Below are 12,874 nucleotides of genomic sequence, written 5' to 3'. Positions count from 1 at the left end.
GTTCTATTCTCTATTTGTAAATACACTTCAGTTTTCTCCATTCCCTGCTCTGTGTAACTATGGTAATGTTAATTGGTCATACTTTTTTCTACCAACAAAGAAAATATTTTTAATGAAGATGACAGCTGCTGTTTCACTTTCACCATTCCATAACACAGAAATATCATGGGGCATAACATTTTCTGCTACTGAGTAACTAGTTTGAATCAAAAGACTTTATTAAATTGAACATCTCAGGGGCTAGAGAAATCTGAAAGTTCAATTTTAAAACCTGAAGTCAGTTTCCTTACAGTAGATTTCCTCAACCCTGGCATTGTTGATTTGAAATAATTATTCTGTTGGGGAAGGATATAGTTTCCATTATAGAATGTTGAGCAGCATCCCTGTACTCTACCACTTAGGGGAAAGACACATCCATTCCATTGTGATGATGCAAATATATATCTGCCAGAAATATCAATCAATCTATCTGTCTATCTGCCTGTTTGTCTGTCTGTCTATCTCTGCACATGTTCAAATGTTCTTGGTTGTAAAAATCCTGTCCCAATTGAGAACCATGGCTATAAAGGGACATGGGTATGACAAAAAGAAATCACCGAGGCAAAGGCCAATGACACAACCAGGTTAGAAACTAGGACATGTCACTGGTTGTTCAGATCCTTACACAGAAATAACTAAGCAGAGGGTAATAGATGTGATACACTTTACACTAAAATGATGCTATATGTAATTATGATACACATGTCCCTAAGGTTTTGTAAGGTTAGAAACATAGGTAAAAGGAGAAGCTTTCGAGAAAAGTGTTGCTTTGTACTTTATACAACAAAAAGATACTTTTGAATTCACAAAAGAAGTAGAAGAATTTATGAGAGACTTGATCAGGTTAAAAACAAAGGAGAAGATATGAGAATCACAACCTTATCTAGTTTATCCAACTACACCAAAAAATGGTTGTATAATGTTGAAAACCAAAAATTTGTTATAATAGCAAGGGGACATTGTGCTTTCTGAATCTTACCATAATGCATTAGCAAACATTTTGAATAGTTATTTATATCACCTACAGATTAGAGGATATATCTCAATGAACCATATTAGCAGTGCATATCTTTCATAGAAGTGGCTGGCAAAGTGAAAACGTTCATTGAAAGCAAGCATATATCATGTGGGATTTCATGAGTATAGAATAGAGGAAAGTCAGGTATAACTGAAACATACAGGCTTTGTTAGGGAGGTGGGATTCAAAATATTCATATAAAATTTTAAAAAATTATGCATGATTTTACTATATTAATGCCCAAAAGGTATAGTTTTGAAAGGTCAAATCTTTACTATGTTAGCAGATGCTTCTCATAAGAAAAAGAAGTTGTGGCTTAAAATGCTCACATCTCCGAGGTAGGTGACTCTAATTCACAGGAATGTTAACAGGACACAGCCTAAAGACAAAGGAAAGGATGCTTTTAAAAGAGTGATAAACCAGCCCAGAACTCTGTAACTCATCAAAGAAGGCGAAGGACAGTATTAGTGCTTTTAAATTTATACTCATGGAAGGTGAGGAATAAAGAATCAGGTCCACAGTCATTGTGTTTAATGGTTGATAAATGGTAACCAAAACAAACCTAGAGTAACCTATAAATCAAAATCACAAGGAACCATTAAAAATTATGGACAGCTATAGCCTTGACACTGTTGAAATTGGTCAGATTACTGAATTAATTTATTCATGTAATGTGCGCACGTGTGTGTTCACCTATTCATGTGATGATTTCTTTCTATAAGTATACATAGGAAAAATAAGATATTAATTTAGATCACTATTAGGTTTTAGCATTTAATATAATTTTGATTGCCTTTTATGTCATTGAAAATAGATACATATTTTAAAATAATAAAATCCTTGTAAGAGTGATAGAGAACATAGTATATGTATCTGAAAAGAAAACCCTAAATTCTTATGATATGATAAAAAGATATTCAAATAGCTTCAGACTAGGAAGGTGGGATAGGTATCTAAGCCACTGTCAGTGCATGAAATTGCAGTACGCCTATGATGGAAGCGAAGATGCGAAGTCCAGGGAGAGAGGTGAGTAATTGCAGAATAGCTGGGTGTGAAGGGGAGAAGAGCAAAGGAAACATGCACCCGGATTCTGAAAGAATTAGAAGCCAAAGGGAAGGGGCTGGGGATTTAGCTCAGCGACATAAGCACCTGCCTTGCAAGCAGGCGGTCATGAGTTCGATGAGTTCGATCCCCGGTACCGAGAAAAAGAAAAAGAAAAAAAAAGAAAAAAAAATAAGCCAAGGGGAAAACATCAAAACATCAGCAAAGACCTTCTGGGGACACCTGACACCTCAACTAGAGACTTCAAAGTGGATGCTGAGATCCTGACCCAGTTCTTTCCCTTTTTCCTGCAGGTGGCCCAGATGTCATGAGATGTTTTTCCCCATGCACACCCCGCCTCCCCGCCCTCTTGTGCATGCAGCCTTATCACATGCACAAGGCCCGACTCCTCACTGGAAACTCCAAGACTGTGAGCTGAAAAATAAGCTGGTTATCTCAGGAATTTTGTTATAGTAAAGCAAAGCAAACACAGTGTTTGAGGTTTCTTTTTTTTTAGGTCAGGACAAGAGTCAAGTCTGCAGTTGACTCTCCCAACCTCTCACTAACGTCTTCCAAATCTCTGCTGGTGCTCTCAGTAGATGACAGTACAGAGAGCTCTAGTATTTACAAAACAGGCTGACCTCTTCTGAATGCTGGGGCTCCAGAACAAAGCAAAATATTTATCAAAATAACTTAGTTTCCTTGTTGACATGCAAATTCTTAATAAGGTTATCTGCACACAGACTATCAGGCTACTACATGTAAATCAAAGAAAGGGCCATCCTTTGCCTTCTCACTTAAAGACAGTGCTTAGAACAGATACAAGACGTTGCTGATGCTTGTCTTTCTCTCCGTGACAAATTTCTTAGGAGGAAGTTGTTTCAATAATTTTCAAATTTGCAAGATCCTTTTTCTATTTCTACAACAACAGAGTTTGTTTTATTCAGAGCACATGGCTGTCAACCCAACATTTTAGTTGTTGCCAAATTTTTTTCAACTTGGTAAAAATCCTGCAGACCACAGAAATCCAAGTCTGGCTTAGGAAAGGAGCATCATTGGTAATGACGGGCTTGAAAATAGCTGGGGCTTTCAAATGTAATGACAAACTCTTGAGGTAGCATGGCTGATTGGTCTAAGACTGCAAGATGTGATGACACAGTGACAGAAAGATAGAATGTTAACTAAATAGATACAGATGATGTATTTGTTGAAAATAATGGCCTACATAGAATGGAGACTGGTTTTAGACTTTCATCATCTCTTCTCGAACGTACATATAGCAAATAGACCTTATTTTTTGATATGCATTTTCTGCATTACTCTAACATTTGAATTTATTGCAATTGAATCTCCATACATTATCTGTAAGTATATTCTTTTTGTTTTCAGAGTTCAAGAAAGGAATAAGAGGAAGGTTGCATATGGTAAGGTTCATTGCATAGTTTATATTAGACAGCAAAAATCACATATATTCATAAAGGGCTATTCATAAATATTCATAAAAGGAATGGACAAATTGCTATGTATTCATTTGGCATAAAATACTGTAACAGATATAATAAATAACCAAATATAATACACAACAATGTAAGTATATTACAAAAGCCATGTTGAAAAGAGAAAGTTACAATAGAAAAATTCCTACAAAGATAACAGTAATAACATAATATACAAAAATATCATATTTTTATGATACACATAAAGAGAAAAACATATATTTGAGAATAAATACATGAGACTATAAAACAAGTGAGAGATGTTAATTTTCTCAGAGGACCGCAGGCATGGAGTAGGAAGTTAGGGGTTTTTCTGTATCTGTAAATATTTATTTCTTACAAAAATTCTTAGTCTGGGAAACAGATTCCCAAATGTTTGTTATTTATGATTTGTTGCTTTTATGTGAAACTTTCATAATTCTCCTAAAGAAGGCACAAAATCTAAATTCCAGGAACATAATTTCCAATGCCAACTCTACTGGGCTTTGATGTGTGCTTTTGGTCACTTTGCTTAACCCTGTGTCCCTATATCCTCAAATGCAAAATGAGGACAGTAACTCTGTCATGCTTCATGCACAGGAGTGGAAAACTATTAATAAAATCATTGCAGGAGAAGCTGAATTATTAAATTTGTGTCAGCTCTAAAAACCACAGAGAGAGTAACTCAGTCTCGAGAGTGGGCTTTACACCCTTAGATGAGAAGCATACTCCCTTAGGCAAAATGCAGAATACATCCAGTGAGACTCGTTCTCTTCACATTGCCCACAGCAAGCAGTCACAAGCCCAGTGATTCTTCCACGACTCCGCATCGAAGCAGATTAACCAAATGGAGGGTCACTTTCTTGTACTTAATTTCTCTATGTTTGTCAAAAGATAGTCCTTCAACGTCAAGTGTTCTGATCATTACATTGATTTGCACCAAAAGCAGAGTGCTAAGGGGTCAGCAGCAATAGGACCAGCACTTTGCAGCTGATTGGGCTATGATACTGATGATGGCGCTGCTGTAGCTTCATTTCCTACGGTCAAGTGACTTTACAGTGTCAGAAAGCGCTTCAATGTGAAAAGGAAATACTGGTTTTTTTCATTCCTTACTGACTCATTCCTTACTGAGTAGCAGATGCAAGGTTTACATGAAATCAATGGCACTGGCAGTCTTAAATTAATAGGTGTCATCTGGAAATTGACAGTTTGCGGATGGGTATGATCCAGGCAAATCCCATCTTAACTCTGGCATTGGCAATTGTTTTAGGAGTGTGGAAGTGCTCTATCTAATGCAGCTGAGGGACGTGCAGGAAGCTCCTTATTTCTTTGGTTGAGTAAGGAGATCACTCAGGAGGGCCACACTTAGACATGATGTAACTGCATACAGAACAAGTCCCACACCCTAAGACTAGCAAGTGATAAAATAGGGGTAAAAGCTTCTCATTTATGCTTCTGAGCCACTGAACCAACTCTCTTTTCAAACTTGCTGAACTGTTCAAAGTTTCAGCTACATTAATTACTCAACTTTACTTATTATTCAAAGCAGCTCAAAGGAGGGGTGCTGTCACCGGAACCAAAAGCACCGTAAGGTAAATAAAACTATGTGTTTAGTATGTATGTATTTTTACCATTGACCAACTATATTGCCATTGTGTATTCCTGAGCTACAGAAAAGGACAGAGAAGATTACTTCAGACAGCAGCAAATCAATTGCTTCTACAATGACTTTTAAAATATGGTTTCCCAGTTTTTGGCACTTTTTCTAGAGAGAGGTGGGGTGCAAGTCCCCTTACCTTGGATAGGAGTCAGCTTGAACCATCCTGACTAATGTAACATGGCAAAAATGGTGCTCTGTAACTACTGAGGTCAGTTCAGGCAGTAGCTTCTGTCTGAATATTTTCTTGAACTTTGATGCTTGTGTGCTTCCTTCTGATATATTTTACATGCACTCATCTGCTATACTGGAAGAAGGCCAGGCCACTTGGAGGATGCTCTTTATGTGCTCTACTCCACTGTCCCAGATAAATCCCTCTTCTGAGGCAAGCTAGCCCTGGTGCCAGAATGTGAGTACAGAAACCTCCATATGACTCCAGCCCTCAGCCATTCCAGTGGCCCCAGCCCCTCTTCTTTATACCTTCGGTCTCAGATATCACACAGAAGAGAAACAATCCATCCGAACTTTCTCTGTGTAATTCCTTTAACCTAAGCATATATAAAATGATTCTTATTTTGCTTAAACTTGAAATAGCTTGTTACCTGGCAATATATAACTAGAATATGCATCATAGAAACAACTGAGAAGGGCCTCTAATTTTAAATATAAAGCTTTAACATATGAGGACAGTGCTTTCACAGTCCATTCTAGTTAGCTTTATATTCTGTAATAGCAAATCTTTTCTTTAATTAACTCTGAAACAATAATAATAAATTGCACAGTCACTAGACAAGAACAATTAGGCACAAGCCTTTGTGATGTCTTAAAATTCTAAATTATGTTCTTTGGAGGCTATATCTTGTGAAACACAAAAAGACAAAACTTCACTAAACCCAATTTTATTCAAATTGTATTTAATACTTATAAAGGAGGCAATATAATAGATGAACTGCTAGAATCACAATCTGATCAGAGCTGAATATTTTTAAACTATATAACTTTAGCATTCCTCCTTAAATGAATTTCAGGACTCATCACCAACAGCAGCAGATAAAATAAACTTTAAGAATAATTGTTAAAACATGTTCAAAGCACTGAATTATAAGTTCGCTGAACTTCCCTGAATCAGTGTTACAAATGGGAAGCCAAGACTTGTGATAAGTAAGGATAAGGAGAAAGTGGTAGCATATTTTTTCAGGAAATCATTGGTAATTCAATTTAAAAATCTTCAAATATTTTAAAGTCATGGCAAAGGTTTGAGAGATTCAGCCTCAAATAAGACCTAATCAGAAAATCATTGGCCTTGAAATCTAGACATAAAAAGTGTCACCATCAGTCAGGGACTTAGATCAGCGTCACAAGCGCTTTCCTGGCAAACATGAGGTCATGAGTTCGATCATAGGTACCAAAAAAAAAAAAAAAATGTCACCATCACCACACCCGTGAGCCTATCCTTGTCATCCCTACCTTAGAGTGGCCACTGAGCAGGAGAACTATGGCAGGGAGAGCAGACAGGTTGATCGGGGATGGCAATTCTGATTTTTAGTTTTTAAGGCTGATTGTTTCCCACTTAAGTTTTGCTTTGGGGAAAACAGAATGGTTTCTCATTAAGCAGCTGTGCAGCATCTGAATTCTGTCTCGCATTGCTTGCTATCGGTTAATGTACATAATAGAGCTGAGTGAGGAGAGTGGATGAGTATAAGGAAAAGCTTTACACGGACACTCAGTTCAGTCTTTTTGGAAACCAGGTTGAACTTTACAGATAACTATTTGTGGCTATTTTAAAGTAGTCTTAGTTCTGGTCATAAAGGGGGACAACTGTCATCTTTCGTGTCAGGCCAACTTTGCATTATCTTTGCAGTATCCTCCAATGACAGCAACAACATGGAAGGAAATGAATCCCCAACTGTGAGAATGAGAGGCAAAAAGAGGGGACATGGTTGCAAAACTCCTAAGCATTCAAATACTCGTGGTTTTTGGTTCATCTCTTCAGGGTCCAGAAGCAAATGACAATGATATCTTGAATATTTATTACCACATAGAATAAAACAGCTCCCAAGATATTAAGGAAAGGAAAAGATGAAGTAAAACAGAGAAAGAGAATTACAGGAGTAAAACTGCTTTGGAAGCTTCCAAAGTAAAAAGGACAGAGGTAAGGCCTACATTCTGTTCCATTACCATTGACTCTCTTCTTTTTTTTTTTTATTAAAGTTGCATATTATTTGGTAATGTGAGGCATTCATATATTTACAGTTCACTAGAGGCAACACATGAATTAATTTATTAGTGTTCTTACATTACCCTTTGTTATCTACCCAATAAAGTTAACTTCCAATTTTCTCCTTTAACTGGCTTCCAAAGGCAGTTCCACTTTGCTGGAGTTTCATAACGCAGAATTATAAAAAAGAAGAACACGAGGAAGAGGAAGAGGAAAAATAAATAATGATGGAAGTAAAAGTGAACTGGAAAATACAGGCCTTTGTGATTATGGTTTTGGGAGGAGTGGAATGGTAATTAGAGAGTGTTTGAGAGTGGTATGTTAAACAGCTGAGTGAATTCAAGTTGGAAAAAGATCTTAATTAGCTGATCAGGTGAACTAATAAGTTGTTAGTTGTTTCTTCTTTGAAGTTTAATTAAATATGGCAACAAATTCTTAGTCATCTTTTAATTGGTAGTCTATGTAGTGGAAATGACCTGGTGATAAAATCGTAAGACATCCTGGAATTAATGTTGGTCAAATTAGACACTCCCAAAAGGAATGATAAACCCAAAAATGTTAGTATCTACCTTATCCCTCATGGTGAGACCAAAGATCTCATGTTAAATGTTTTCAAAAGCATATCAATAAGCAATTATCATACCATACCCGATGTACTATTTTTTTAAAAGTCTCATGGAATTGGTTACATGAAAAAAATTCAGTACAGTTAATTTAAATTTGAAGTACAGACAAAATAGAGAAGAAAAGAGAGCACTAAATAGAGAATCAAACTGTACAGGGGACTTTACAATTAACTGGATTAATCAGTTGGTTTCTTTGTACACAAGAGAAATATAACTCAAAGTATATGATAATTGTTACTGTATTCATCTAAGTGTAATGTGACATCATTAGGTCACAGAAATTGACAGTGGAAATATTAACTTTCTTTGCCTGTTGAGATAATGGTAGAATGTACTTTGAAGAACAATGTATATACATCTTAATTATCCTAATTTGGCTGACAATGAAATGCAGGCATTTAAAACATCAAGTGACTCACCTAAGTGGGCTTTCGAGTAATTATATATCTTTTGATTTCATGCCATTATAGGTGACTTACAAGACTGGAACAGTGGAAGGTCAGCTAGTCTTTGACAGTGTGATATCTGGGATACAAGATTTAGATGTTCTAAAGAATGGAGGGTTTTAGTGAAAAGAAAAGAATAAAGAAGATATAAAGTGCAGAGATGGATCTAAATTATGACAACCCCAAATAACATAAAAATTGCAGAGATTAATGCCTAGTTAGCCAAGCAGGTGGTCATTTGTATATGTGTAGGTGTATCCACCTTTTTTGATTGCAGTGTTGTTTGTACTTCATGCCCTGATAGAGAAAATTAAGGTTTAATATTTTTGTATCACATCTTTTCAGAATGACACAGAAATGCTTCAAGTGACAGTGGCTTAAAAAGTCACTTAGTTTCACAAACATTAATAGAATATTAAAAACTTATAGATTTGCATGCATTCAAGGTTTTTCAGCAATGGACTAAAATAAATTCATGGTTATAAATGTATAAAAAATAAAACAAAATAAAAGCATAGTGCTAGAAATATTCAATTATTTTAAAATCTACAATTTTAGATGCAGGTCAGAAATTTCTGGACAACAGCAGAAAAACAGTAGTACAAGAATGAAGAGAACATTTGACTGGAAGCTGTCCCAAGGACATGAAATTTAGTTTCTGCTGCCCTACTAGCCTAGCTTGGAATCTTAAAACCAATGCTGAATCCCAAGTCCTTCTTGAAAATCATAGGATTGGTATAGGTCAGTATTTTTTTTCTTCTTCTTCTCTTTGAGACAGGTTTTCACTACATGGTTCAGGCTCGTGTTGAACTCACTTTGTAGCTCAGGCTACTGTTGAATTCACAGAAATTCACCTGCCTCAGCTCCCTGAGTTCTGGGAATACAGGTGTGTGCCAGCACATCTGGCTGTAGATCAGTATTTTTAAAATTATGCATTGAACAATTATTTAGCAAAATACTAGTGAGAGTTTCATATAATTGCTCATGATCTCTTAATGTAAAACATGATATTTTTAAAAAAATTAAAAAGATTTAAGCTGAAGAAAGGGGTTGGAAAATAATGACACGCAGTCTAAGACCAATGAGCTCTCTGTATTTGTAAATGCAGTGTTACTGGAATTCAACCAGTGCTACGGTATGTATATTGGCTATGACTTGTTTTACAACACAGTGGCAGTCTCGATTTGTTGTAATCTACAAACCCGTGTTATTTGCTTTTTTACTCTTTTGATCAGTTTTTGAACAGTGCTGTCAACCTCAGAAATTTCAACAGGATGATGCAAAGTCTGAAATAATTTGACTATAGAATTGTTTTGTCATTCAATAATTACTAAAAGGAACAGTATTCCTTCAACCACTATTGGTTGGATTATTTCCAAGATTCAATAATATTCTATTGTTCTATGATTCTTTAACACATCCAAATATGGCTGAGGATTTGGCTCAAGGGTGGGGCTGTTGCCTAGCATTTATGATCCCCTGATACAAAAACAAAAAAAAAAAAAACAAAACCACAACTAAGTGACCTAATTAATCTCATTCATTCATGTATTCACTTACTAATTATGCAACAGAAATCATGTGTCAAAGTTTTTGGAATTTCATACATAAAGACAACAAATACCAAGGACTCTCATCCTCTTGGACTTCACATTCTGGGTGAGGAAGTGCTTTCAAACTCTGTACTTGCTAAGTGATGATAGAGCCTATGGAAAAAAATGAAAGGAGAGAAATAGGATATGACAGTTTAAAAGAGAATGGTCAAGAAAGACTTCACTGAGAAAGTGACATTTGGGCAAAGACTGAAAGCAGGGGACTAAATGATCCACAAGGGCTGAAAGCATTCAAGGCAGAGGAAACAGCTATTTGAAAAGCTCTCACACACAGCAAGAGGTCGGTGTGGGCCCAGTAGAACCACTGAGCAAGAAAGAGGCGAGAGGGAATCCAAGGATTAATGGAACAAACTGTGTGAGGCATTACAAGCATCTTTAAGAAACTAAGATTTTATTATGAATAAAGAAAAGAAGAGTGCTATGGAAAGAGCTTGTGCCTTTCCTTTTTAAAGGCTCTCCCTGCTGCTGTGATAATAAATGAGTGAGAAGAAAACAATGAAACCCAGAGAAGCTGATTGTTCTAATCTAGGAGAGAGGTAAGAAATGTTTGCAAAAGGTGAGCAGATGCAGATGGAAAGAATTTTTGACTTTTACTGTAAAAGTAGAGCCCATGAAAGCTTTTGACAGTGCAGAATTAAGTAAGGAGTGAAAGAGTCAAGGATAACTCCACTTTTCCTAACACAAATAAAAGCTGGATTATATAAGAAATACTGTAGCAGGAGCATTTTTAATAGCACATATCTGGAACCAAGCAGAATAGATGAGTAAAGGAAGACAGATGACACAGAGGTCACTCTGTGACACAGAGGTCAATAATTAACAGATACATTTAAAGCAATGATGCTGTTGCCTCATTGGAATTCTGGGACACAGCACCATAGAATTCTGGGACACAGAACCATGGAATTCTGGGACACAGCACCATGGAATTCTGGGACACAGCACCATGCTGAGAATGAACAATGTATAATACAGATTGAAAAGAAACACCCAGGCAAAGCATCAATCACAGAAAATGGGGTGTTCTGGAAGCAAGGTGAACAAAAAAGAAATAGCTTTGTCAAACCTATTACTAGAGTCAGGCACACGAGGACAACAAGCAGAACATTGGTTTAAATGTGTGCAAATCCCAACAAACAGTTTCAGTGAAGTTATATGAAACAAAGCCTGGTTAGAATCAATTTAGAAGAAAAATTAGTTGAAAAAAATTGGAGTCAGCTAATAACTATGAATTCTACTTTTGTCTTCTCTTTTTGAAACATTTTCAAATTTGAGGTTATCCTTAAACTTTGCAATACAGATATCACACAATGTGTTTATATGGTATCTATAATTATAGATACAATTTGCTTTTATACTGCCAATTCCTTGTAACATTTTTGCATGTCTATGAAATGCCAGACATATGGCTAACATGTGAAAAATTACTCAGCCATATGAATGTTTCCAAATATATGCATATTTGACACAAAATAAGCAAAATATGTGGATGAATAGCTGGATTTTTCATTTGTATATCTGGACTTCCACAGAGTGCCAAAGTTGAGATTTTTATAAAAGTGTCTATGAAAGTATAAAAGTTGATTATATGATTTCTTCACTTAGAATTCCTGTTGGAAAGATTTTCACCTATTTAAGAAAAATATTTACACTTTATTTTATATCTAGGTTGTTAAAATTTTAAAAATCAATAATATTTGGATTATTCCTTGAGGAAATTTCCCTTAATTTGATATAATTAATTTAGATAATCTCACATCGAGCAGAATTTTCAATACATCTGAGTTGCTATATACATATAGACATACATCTTAGGTCAGTCAACTATAAATGTCACTAAACAACAAATAAATGCATGATAAACAGTTCTAATATTCCCAAAAATTTCATTTATTTTTATAACCATGAGTAAAGTGTAAGTGAAATGCAAAATCGTAAATTATAATTTGCTATCTCTGTGATATCTTACATATCTAAGCCTGGATGCCTTTTTAAACCACAAAATACCAAAAAAAAAAAAAAAAAAAAAAAGAAGAAGAAGAAGAAGAAGAAGAAGAAGAAGAAGAAGGAAAAATGAAAATAAAAAGTAGGTCTGAAATATAGCTCAGCAGCATAGTGCCTGCTTGGCAGTCTCGAGGACCTGAGATTGATTCCCTGTACCGAAAACCAAAAACAAAACAAAAAACCCCAGAAATACCAAATCTCACTTGTAGGTGTGTATTTCTTTCAAGTGTATCTTATATGGGTGAAAGGTAAAACGGGGGACTTAGACTGGTTCTCTCTTTCGTGTGTATAGATCTCTCTCCCTAGTCCGTTCTTTATCAAAGAAAAGCTCATTTCCAAGCCTATCTGCTGTTCTCTAACTTTCAGTTGCATCTGGACAATGAGGACCCAGGTGGATACTGAAGGATCTGAGGAAGAAGGCAACAGCAAGCATACATTTCCCCCCAGACCGTTTATGATGTCTCAACAGCTTTTAAGAATTCTCATGGCCCCAGGCCCAACTGGACAACTTTTCTGCCTTGGGTTCAACCTCATGGTGCTTAGTGATCACTAAGAACCCAGGTCTAGCTAAATGTCCTCTGCTTTTTTTCCTTTGACAGCACTACATTCGTCATATTTGGAATCCAGGCTAGTAGCTAGTGTTCCCCTCTGGGTGATTTTATCAACCCCAACTTAACTTGCAAATTCCTATAATTTTTGTGCTCCTGAGTGAGGCCTGAGAAACACAGCCCCTGAGA

General features: G+C 36.0%; 1 protein-coding gene across 7 annotated transcripts in view; it reads right to left on the bottom strand.

Moving 5' to 3' along the window:
- Positions 1–12,874, bottom strand: part of Inpp4b (inositol polyphosphate-4-phosphatase type II B) — a 765,962-nt gene that overhangs the window by 102,301 nt on the left and 650,787 nt on the right. The window lies entirely within an intron of this gene.

Source organism: Cavia porcellus, unplaced genomic scaffold, assembly GCF_034190915.1.
Source record: "Cavia porcellus strain 051 isolate PalLab524CR breed Dunkin Hartley unplaced genomic scaffold, mCavPor4.1 scaffold_14, whole genome shotgun sequence".
NCBI classification, from domain to species: domain Eukaryota; kingdom Metazoa; phylum Chordata; class Mammalia; order Rodentia; family Caviidae; genus Cavia; species Cavia porcellus.
The sequence above is the reverse complement of the archived record's forward strand: the minus strand, read 5'-3'. Positions and strand labels throughout refer to the sequence as shown.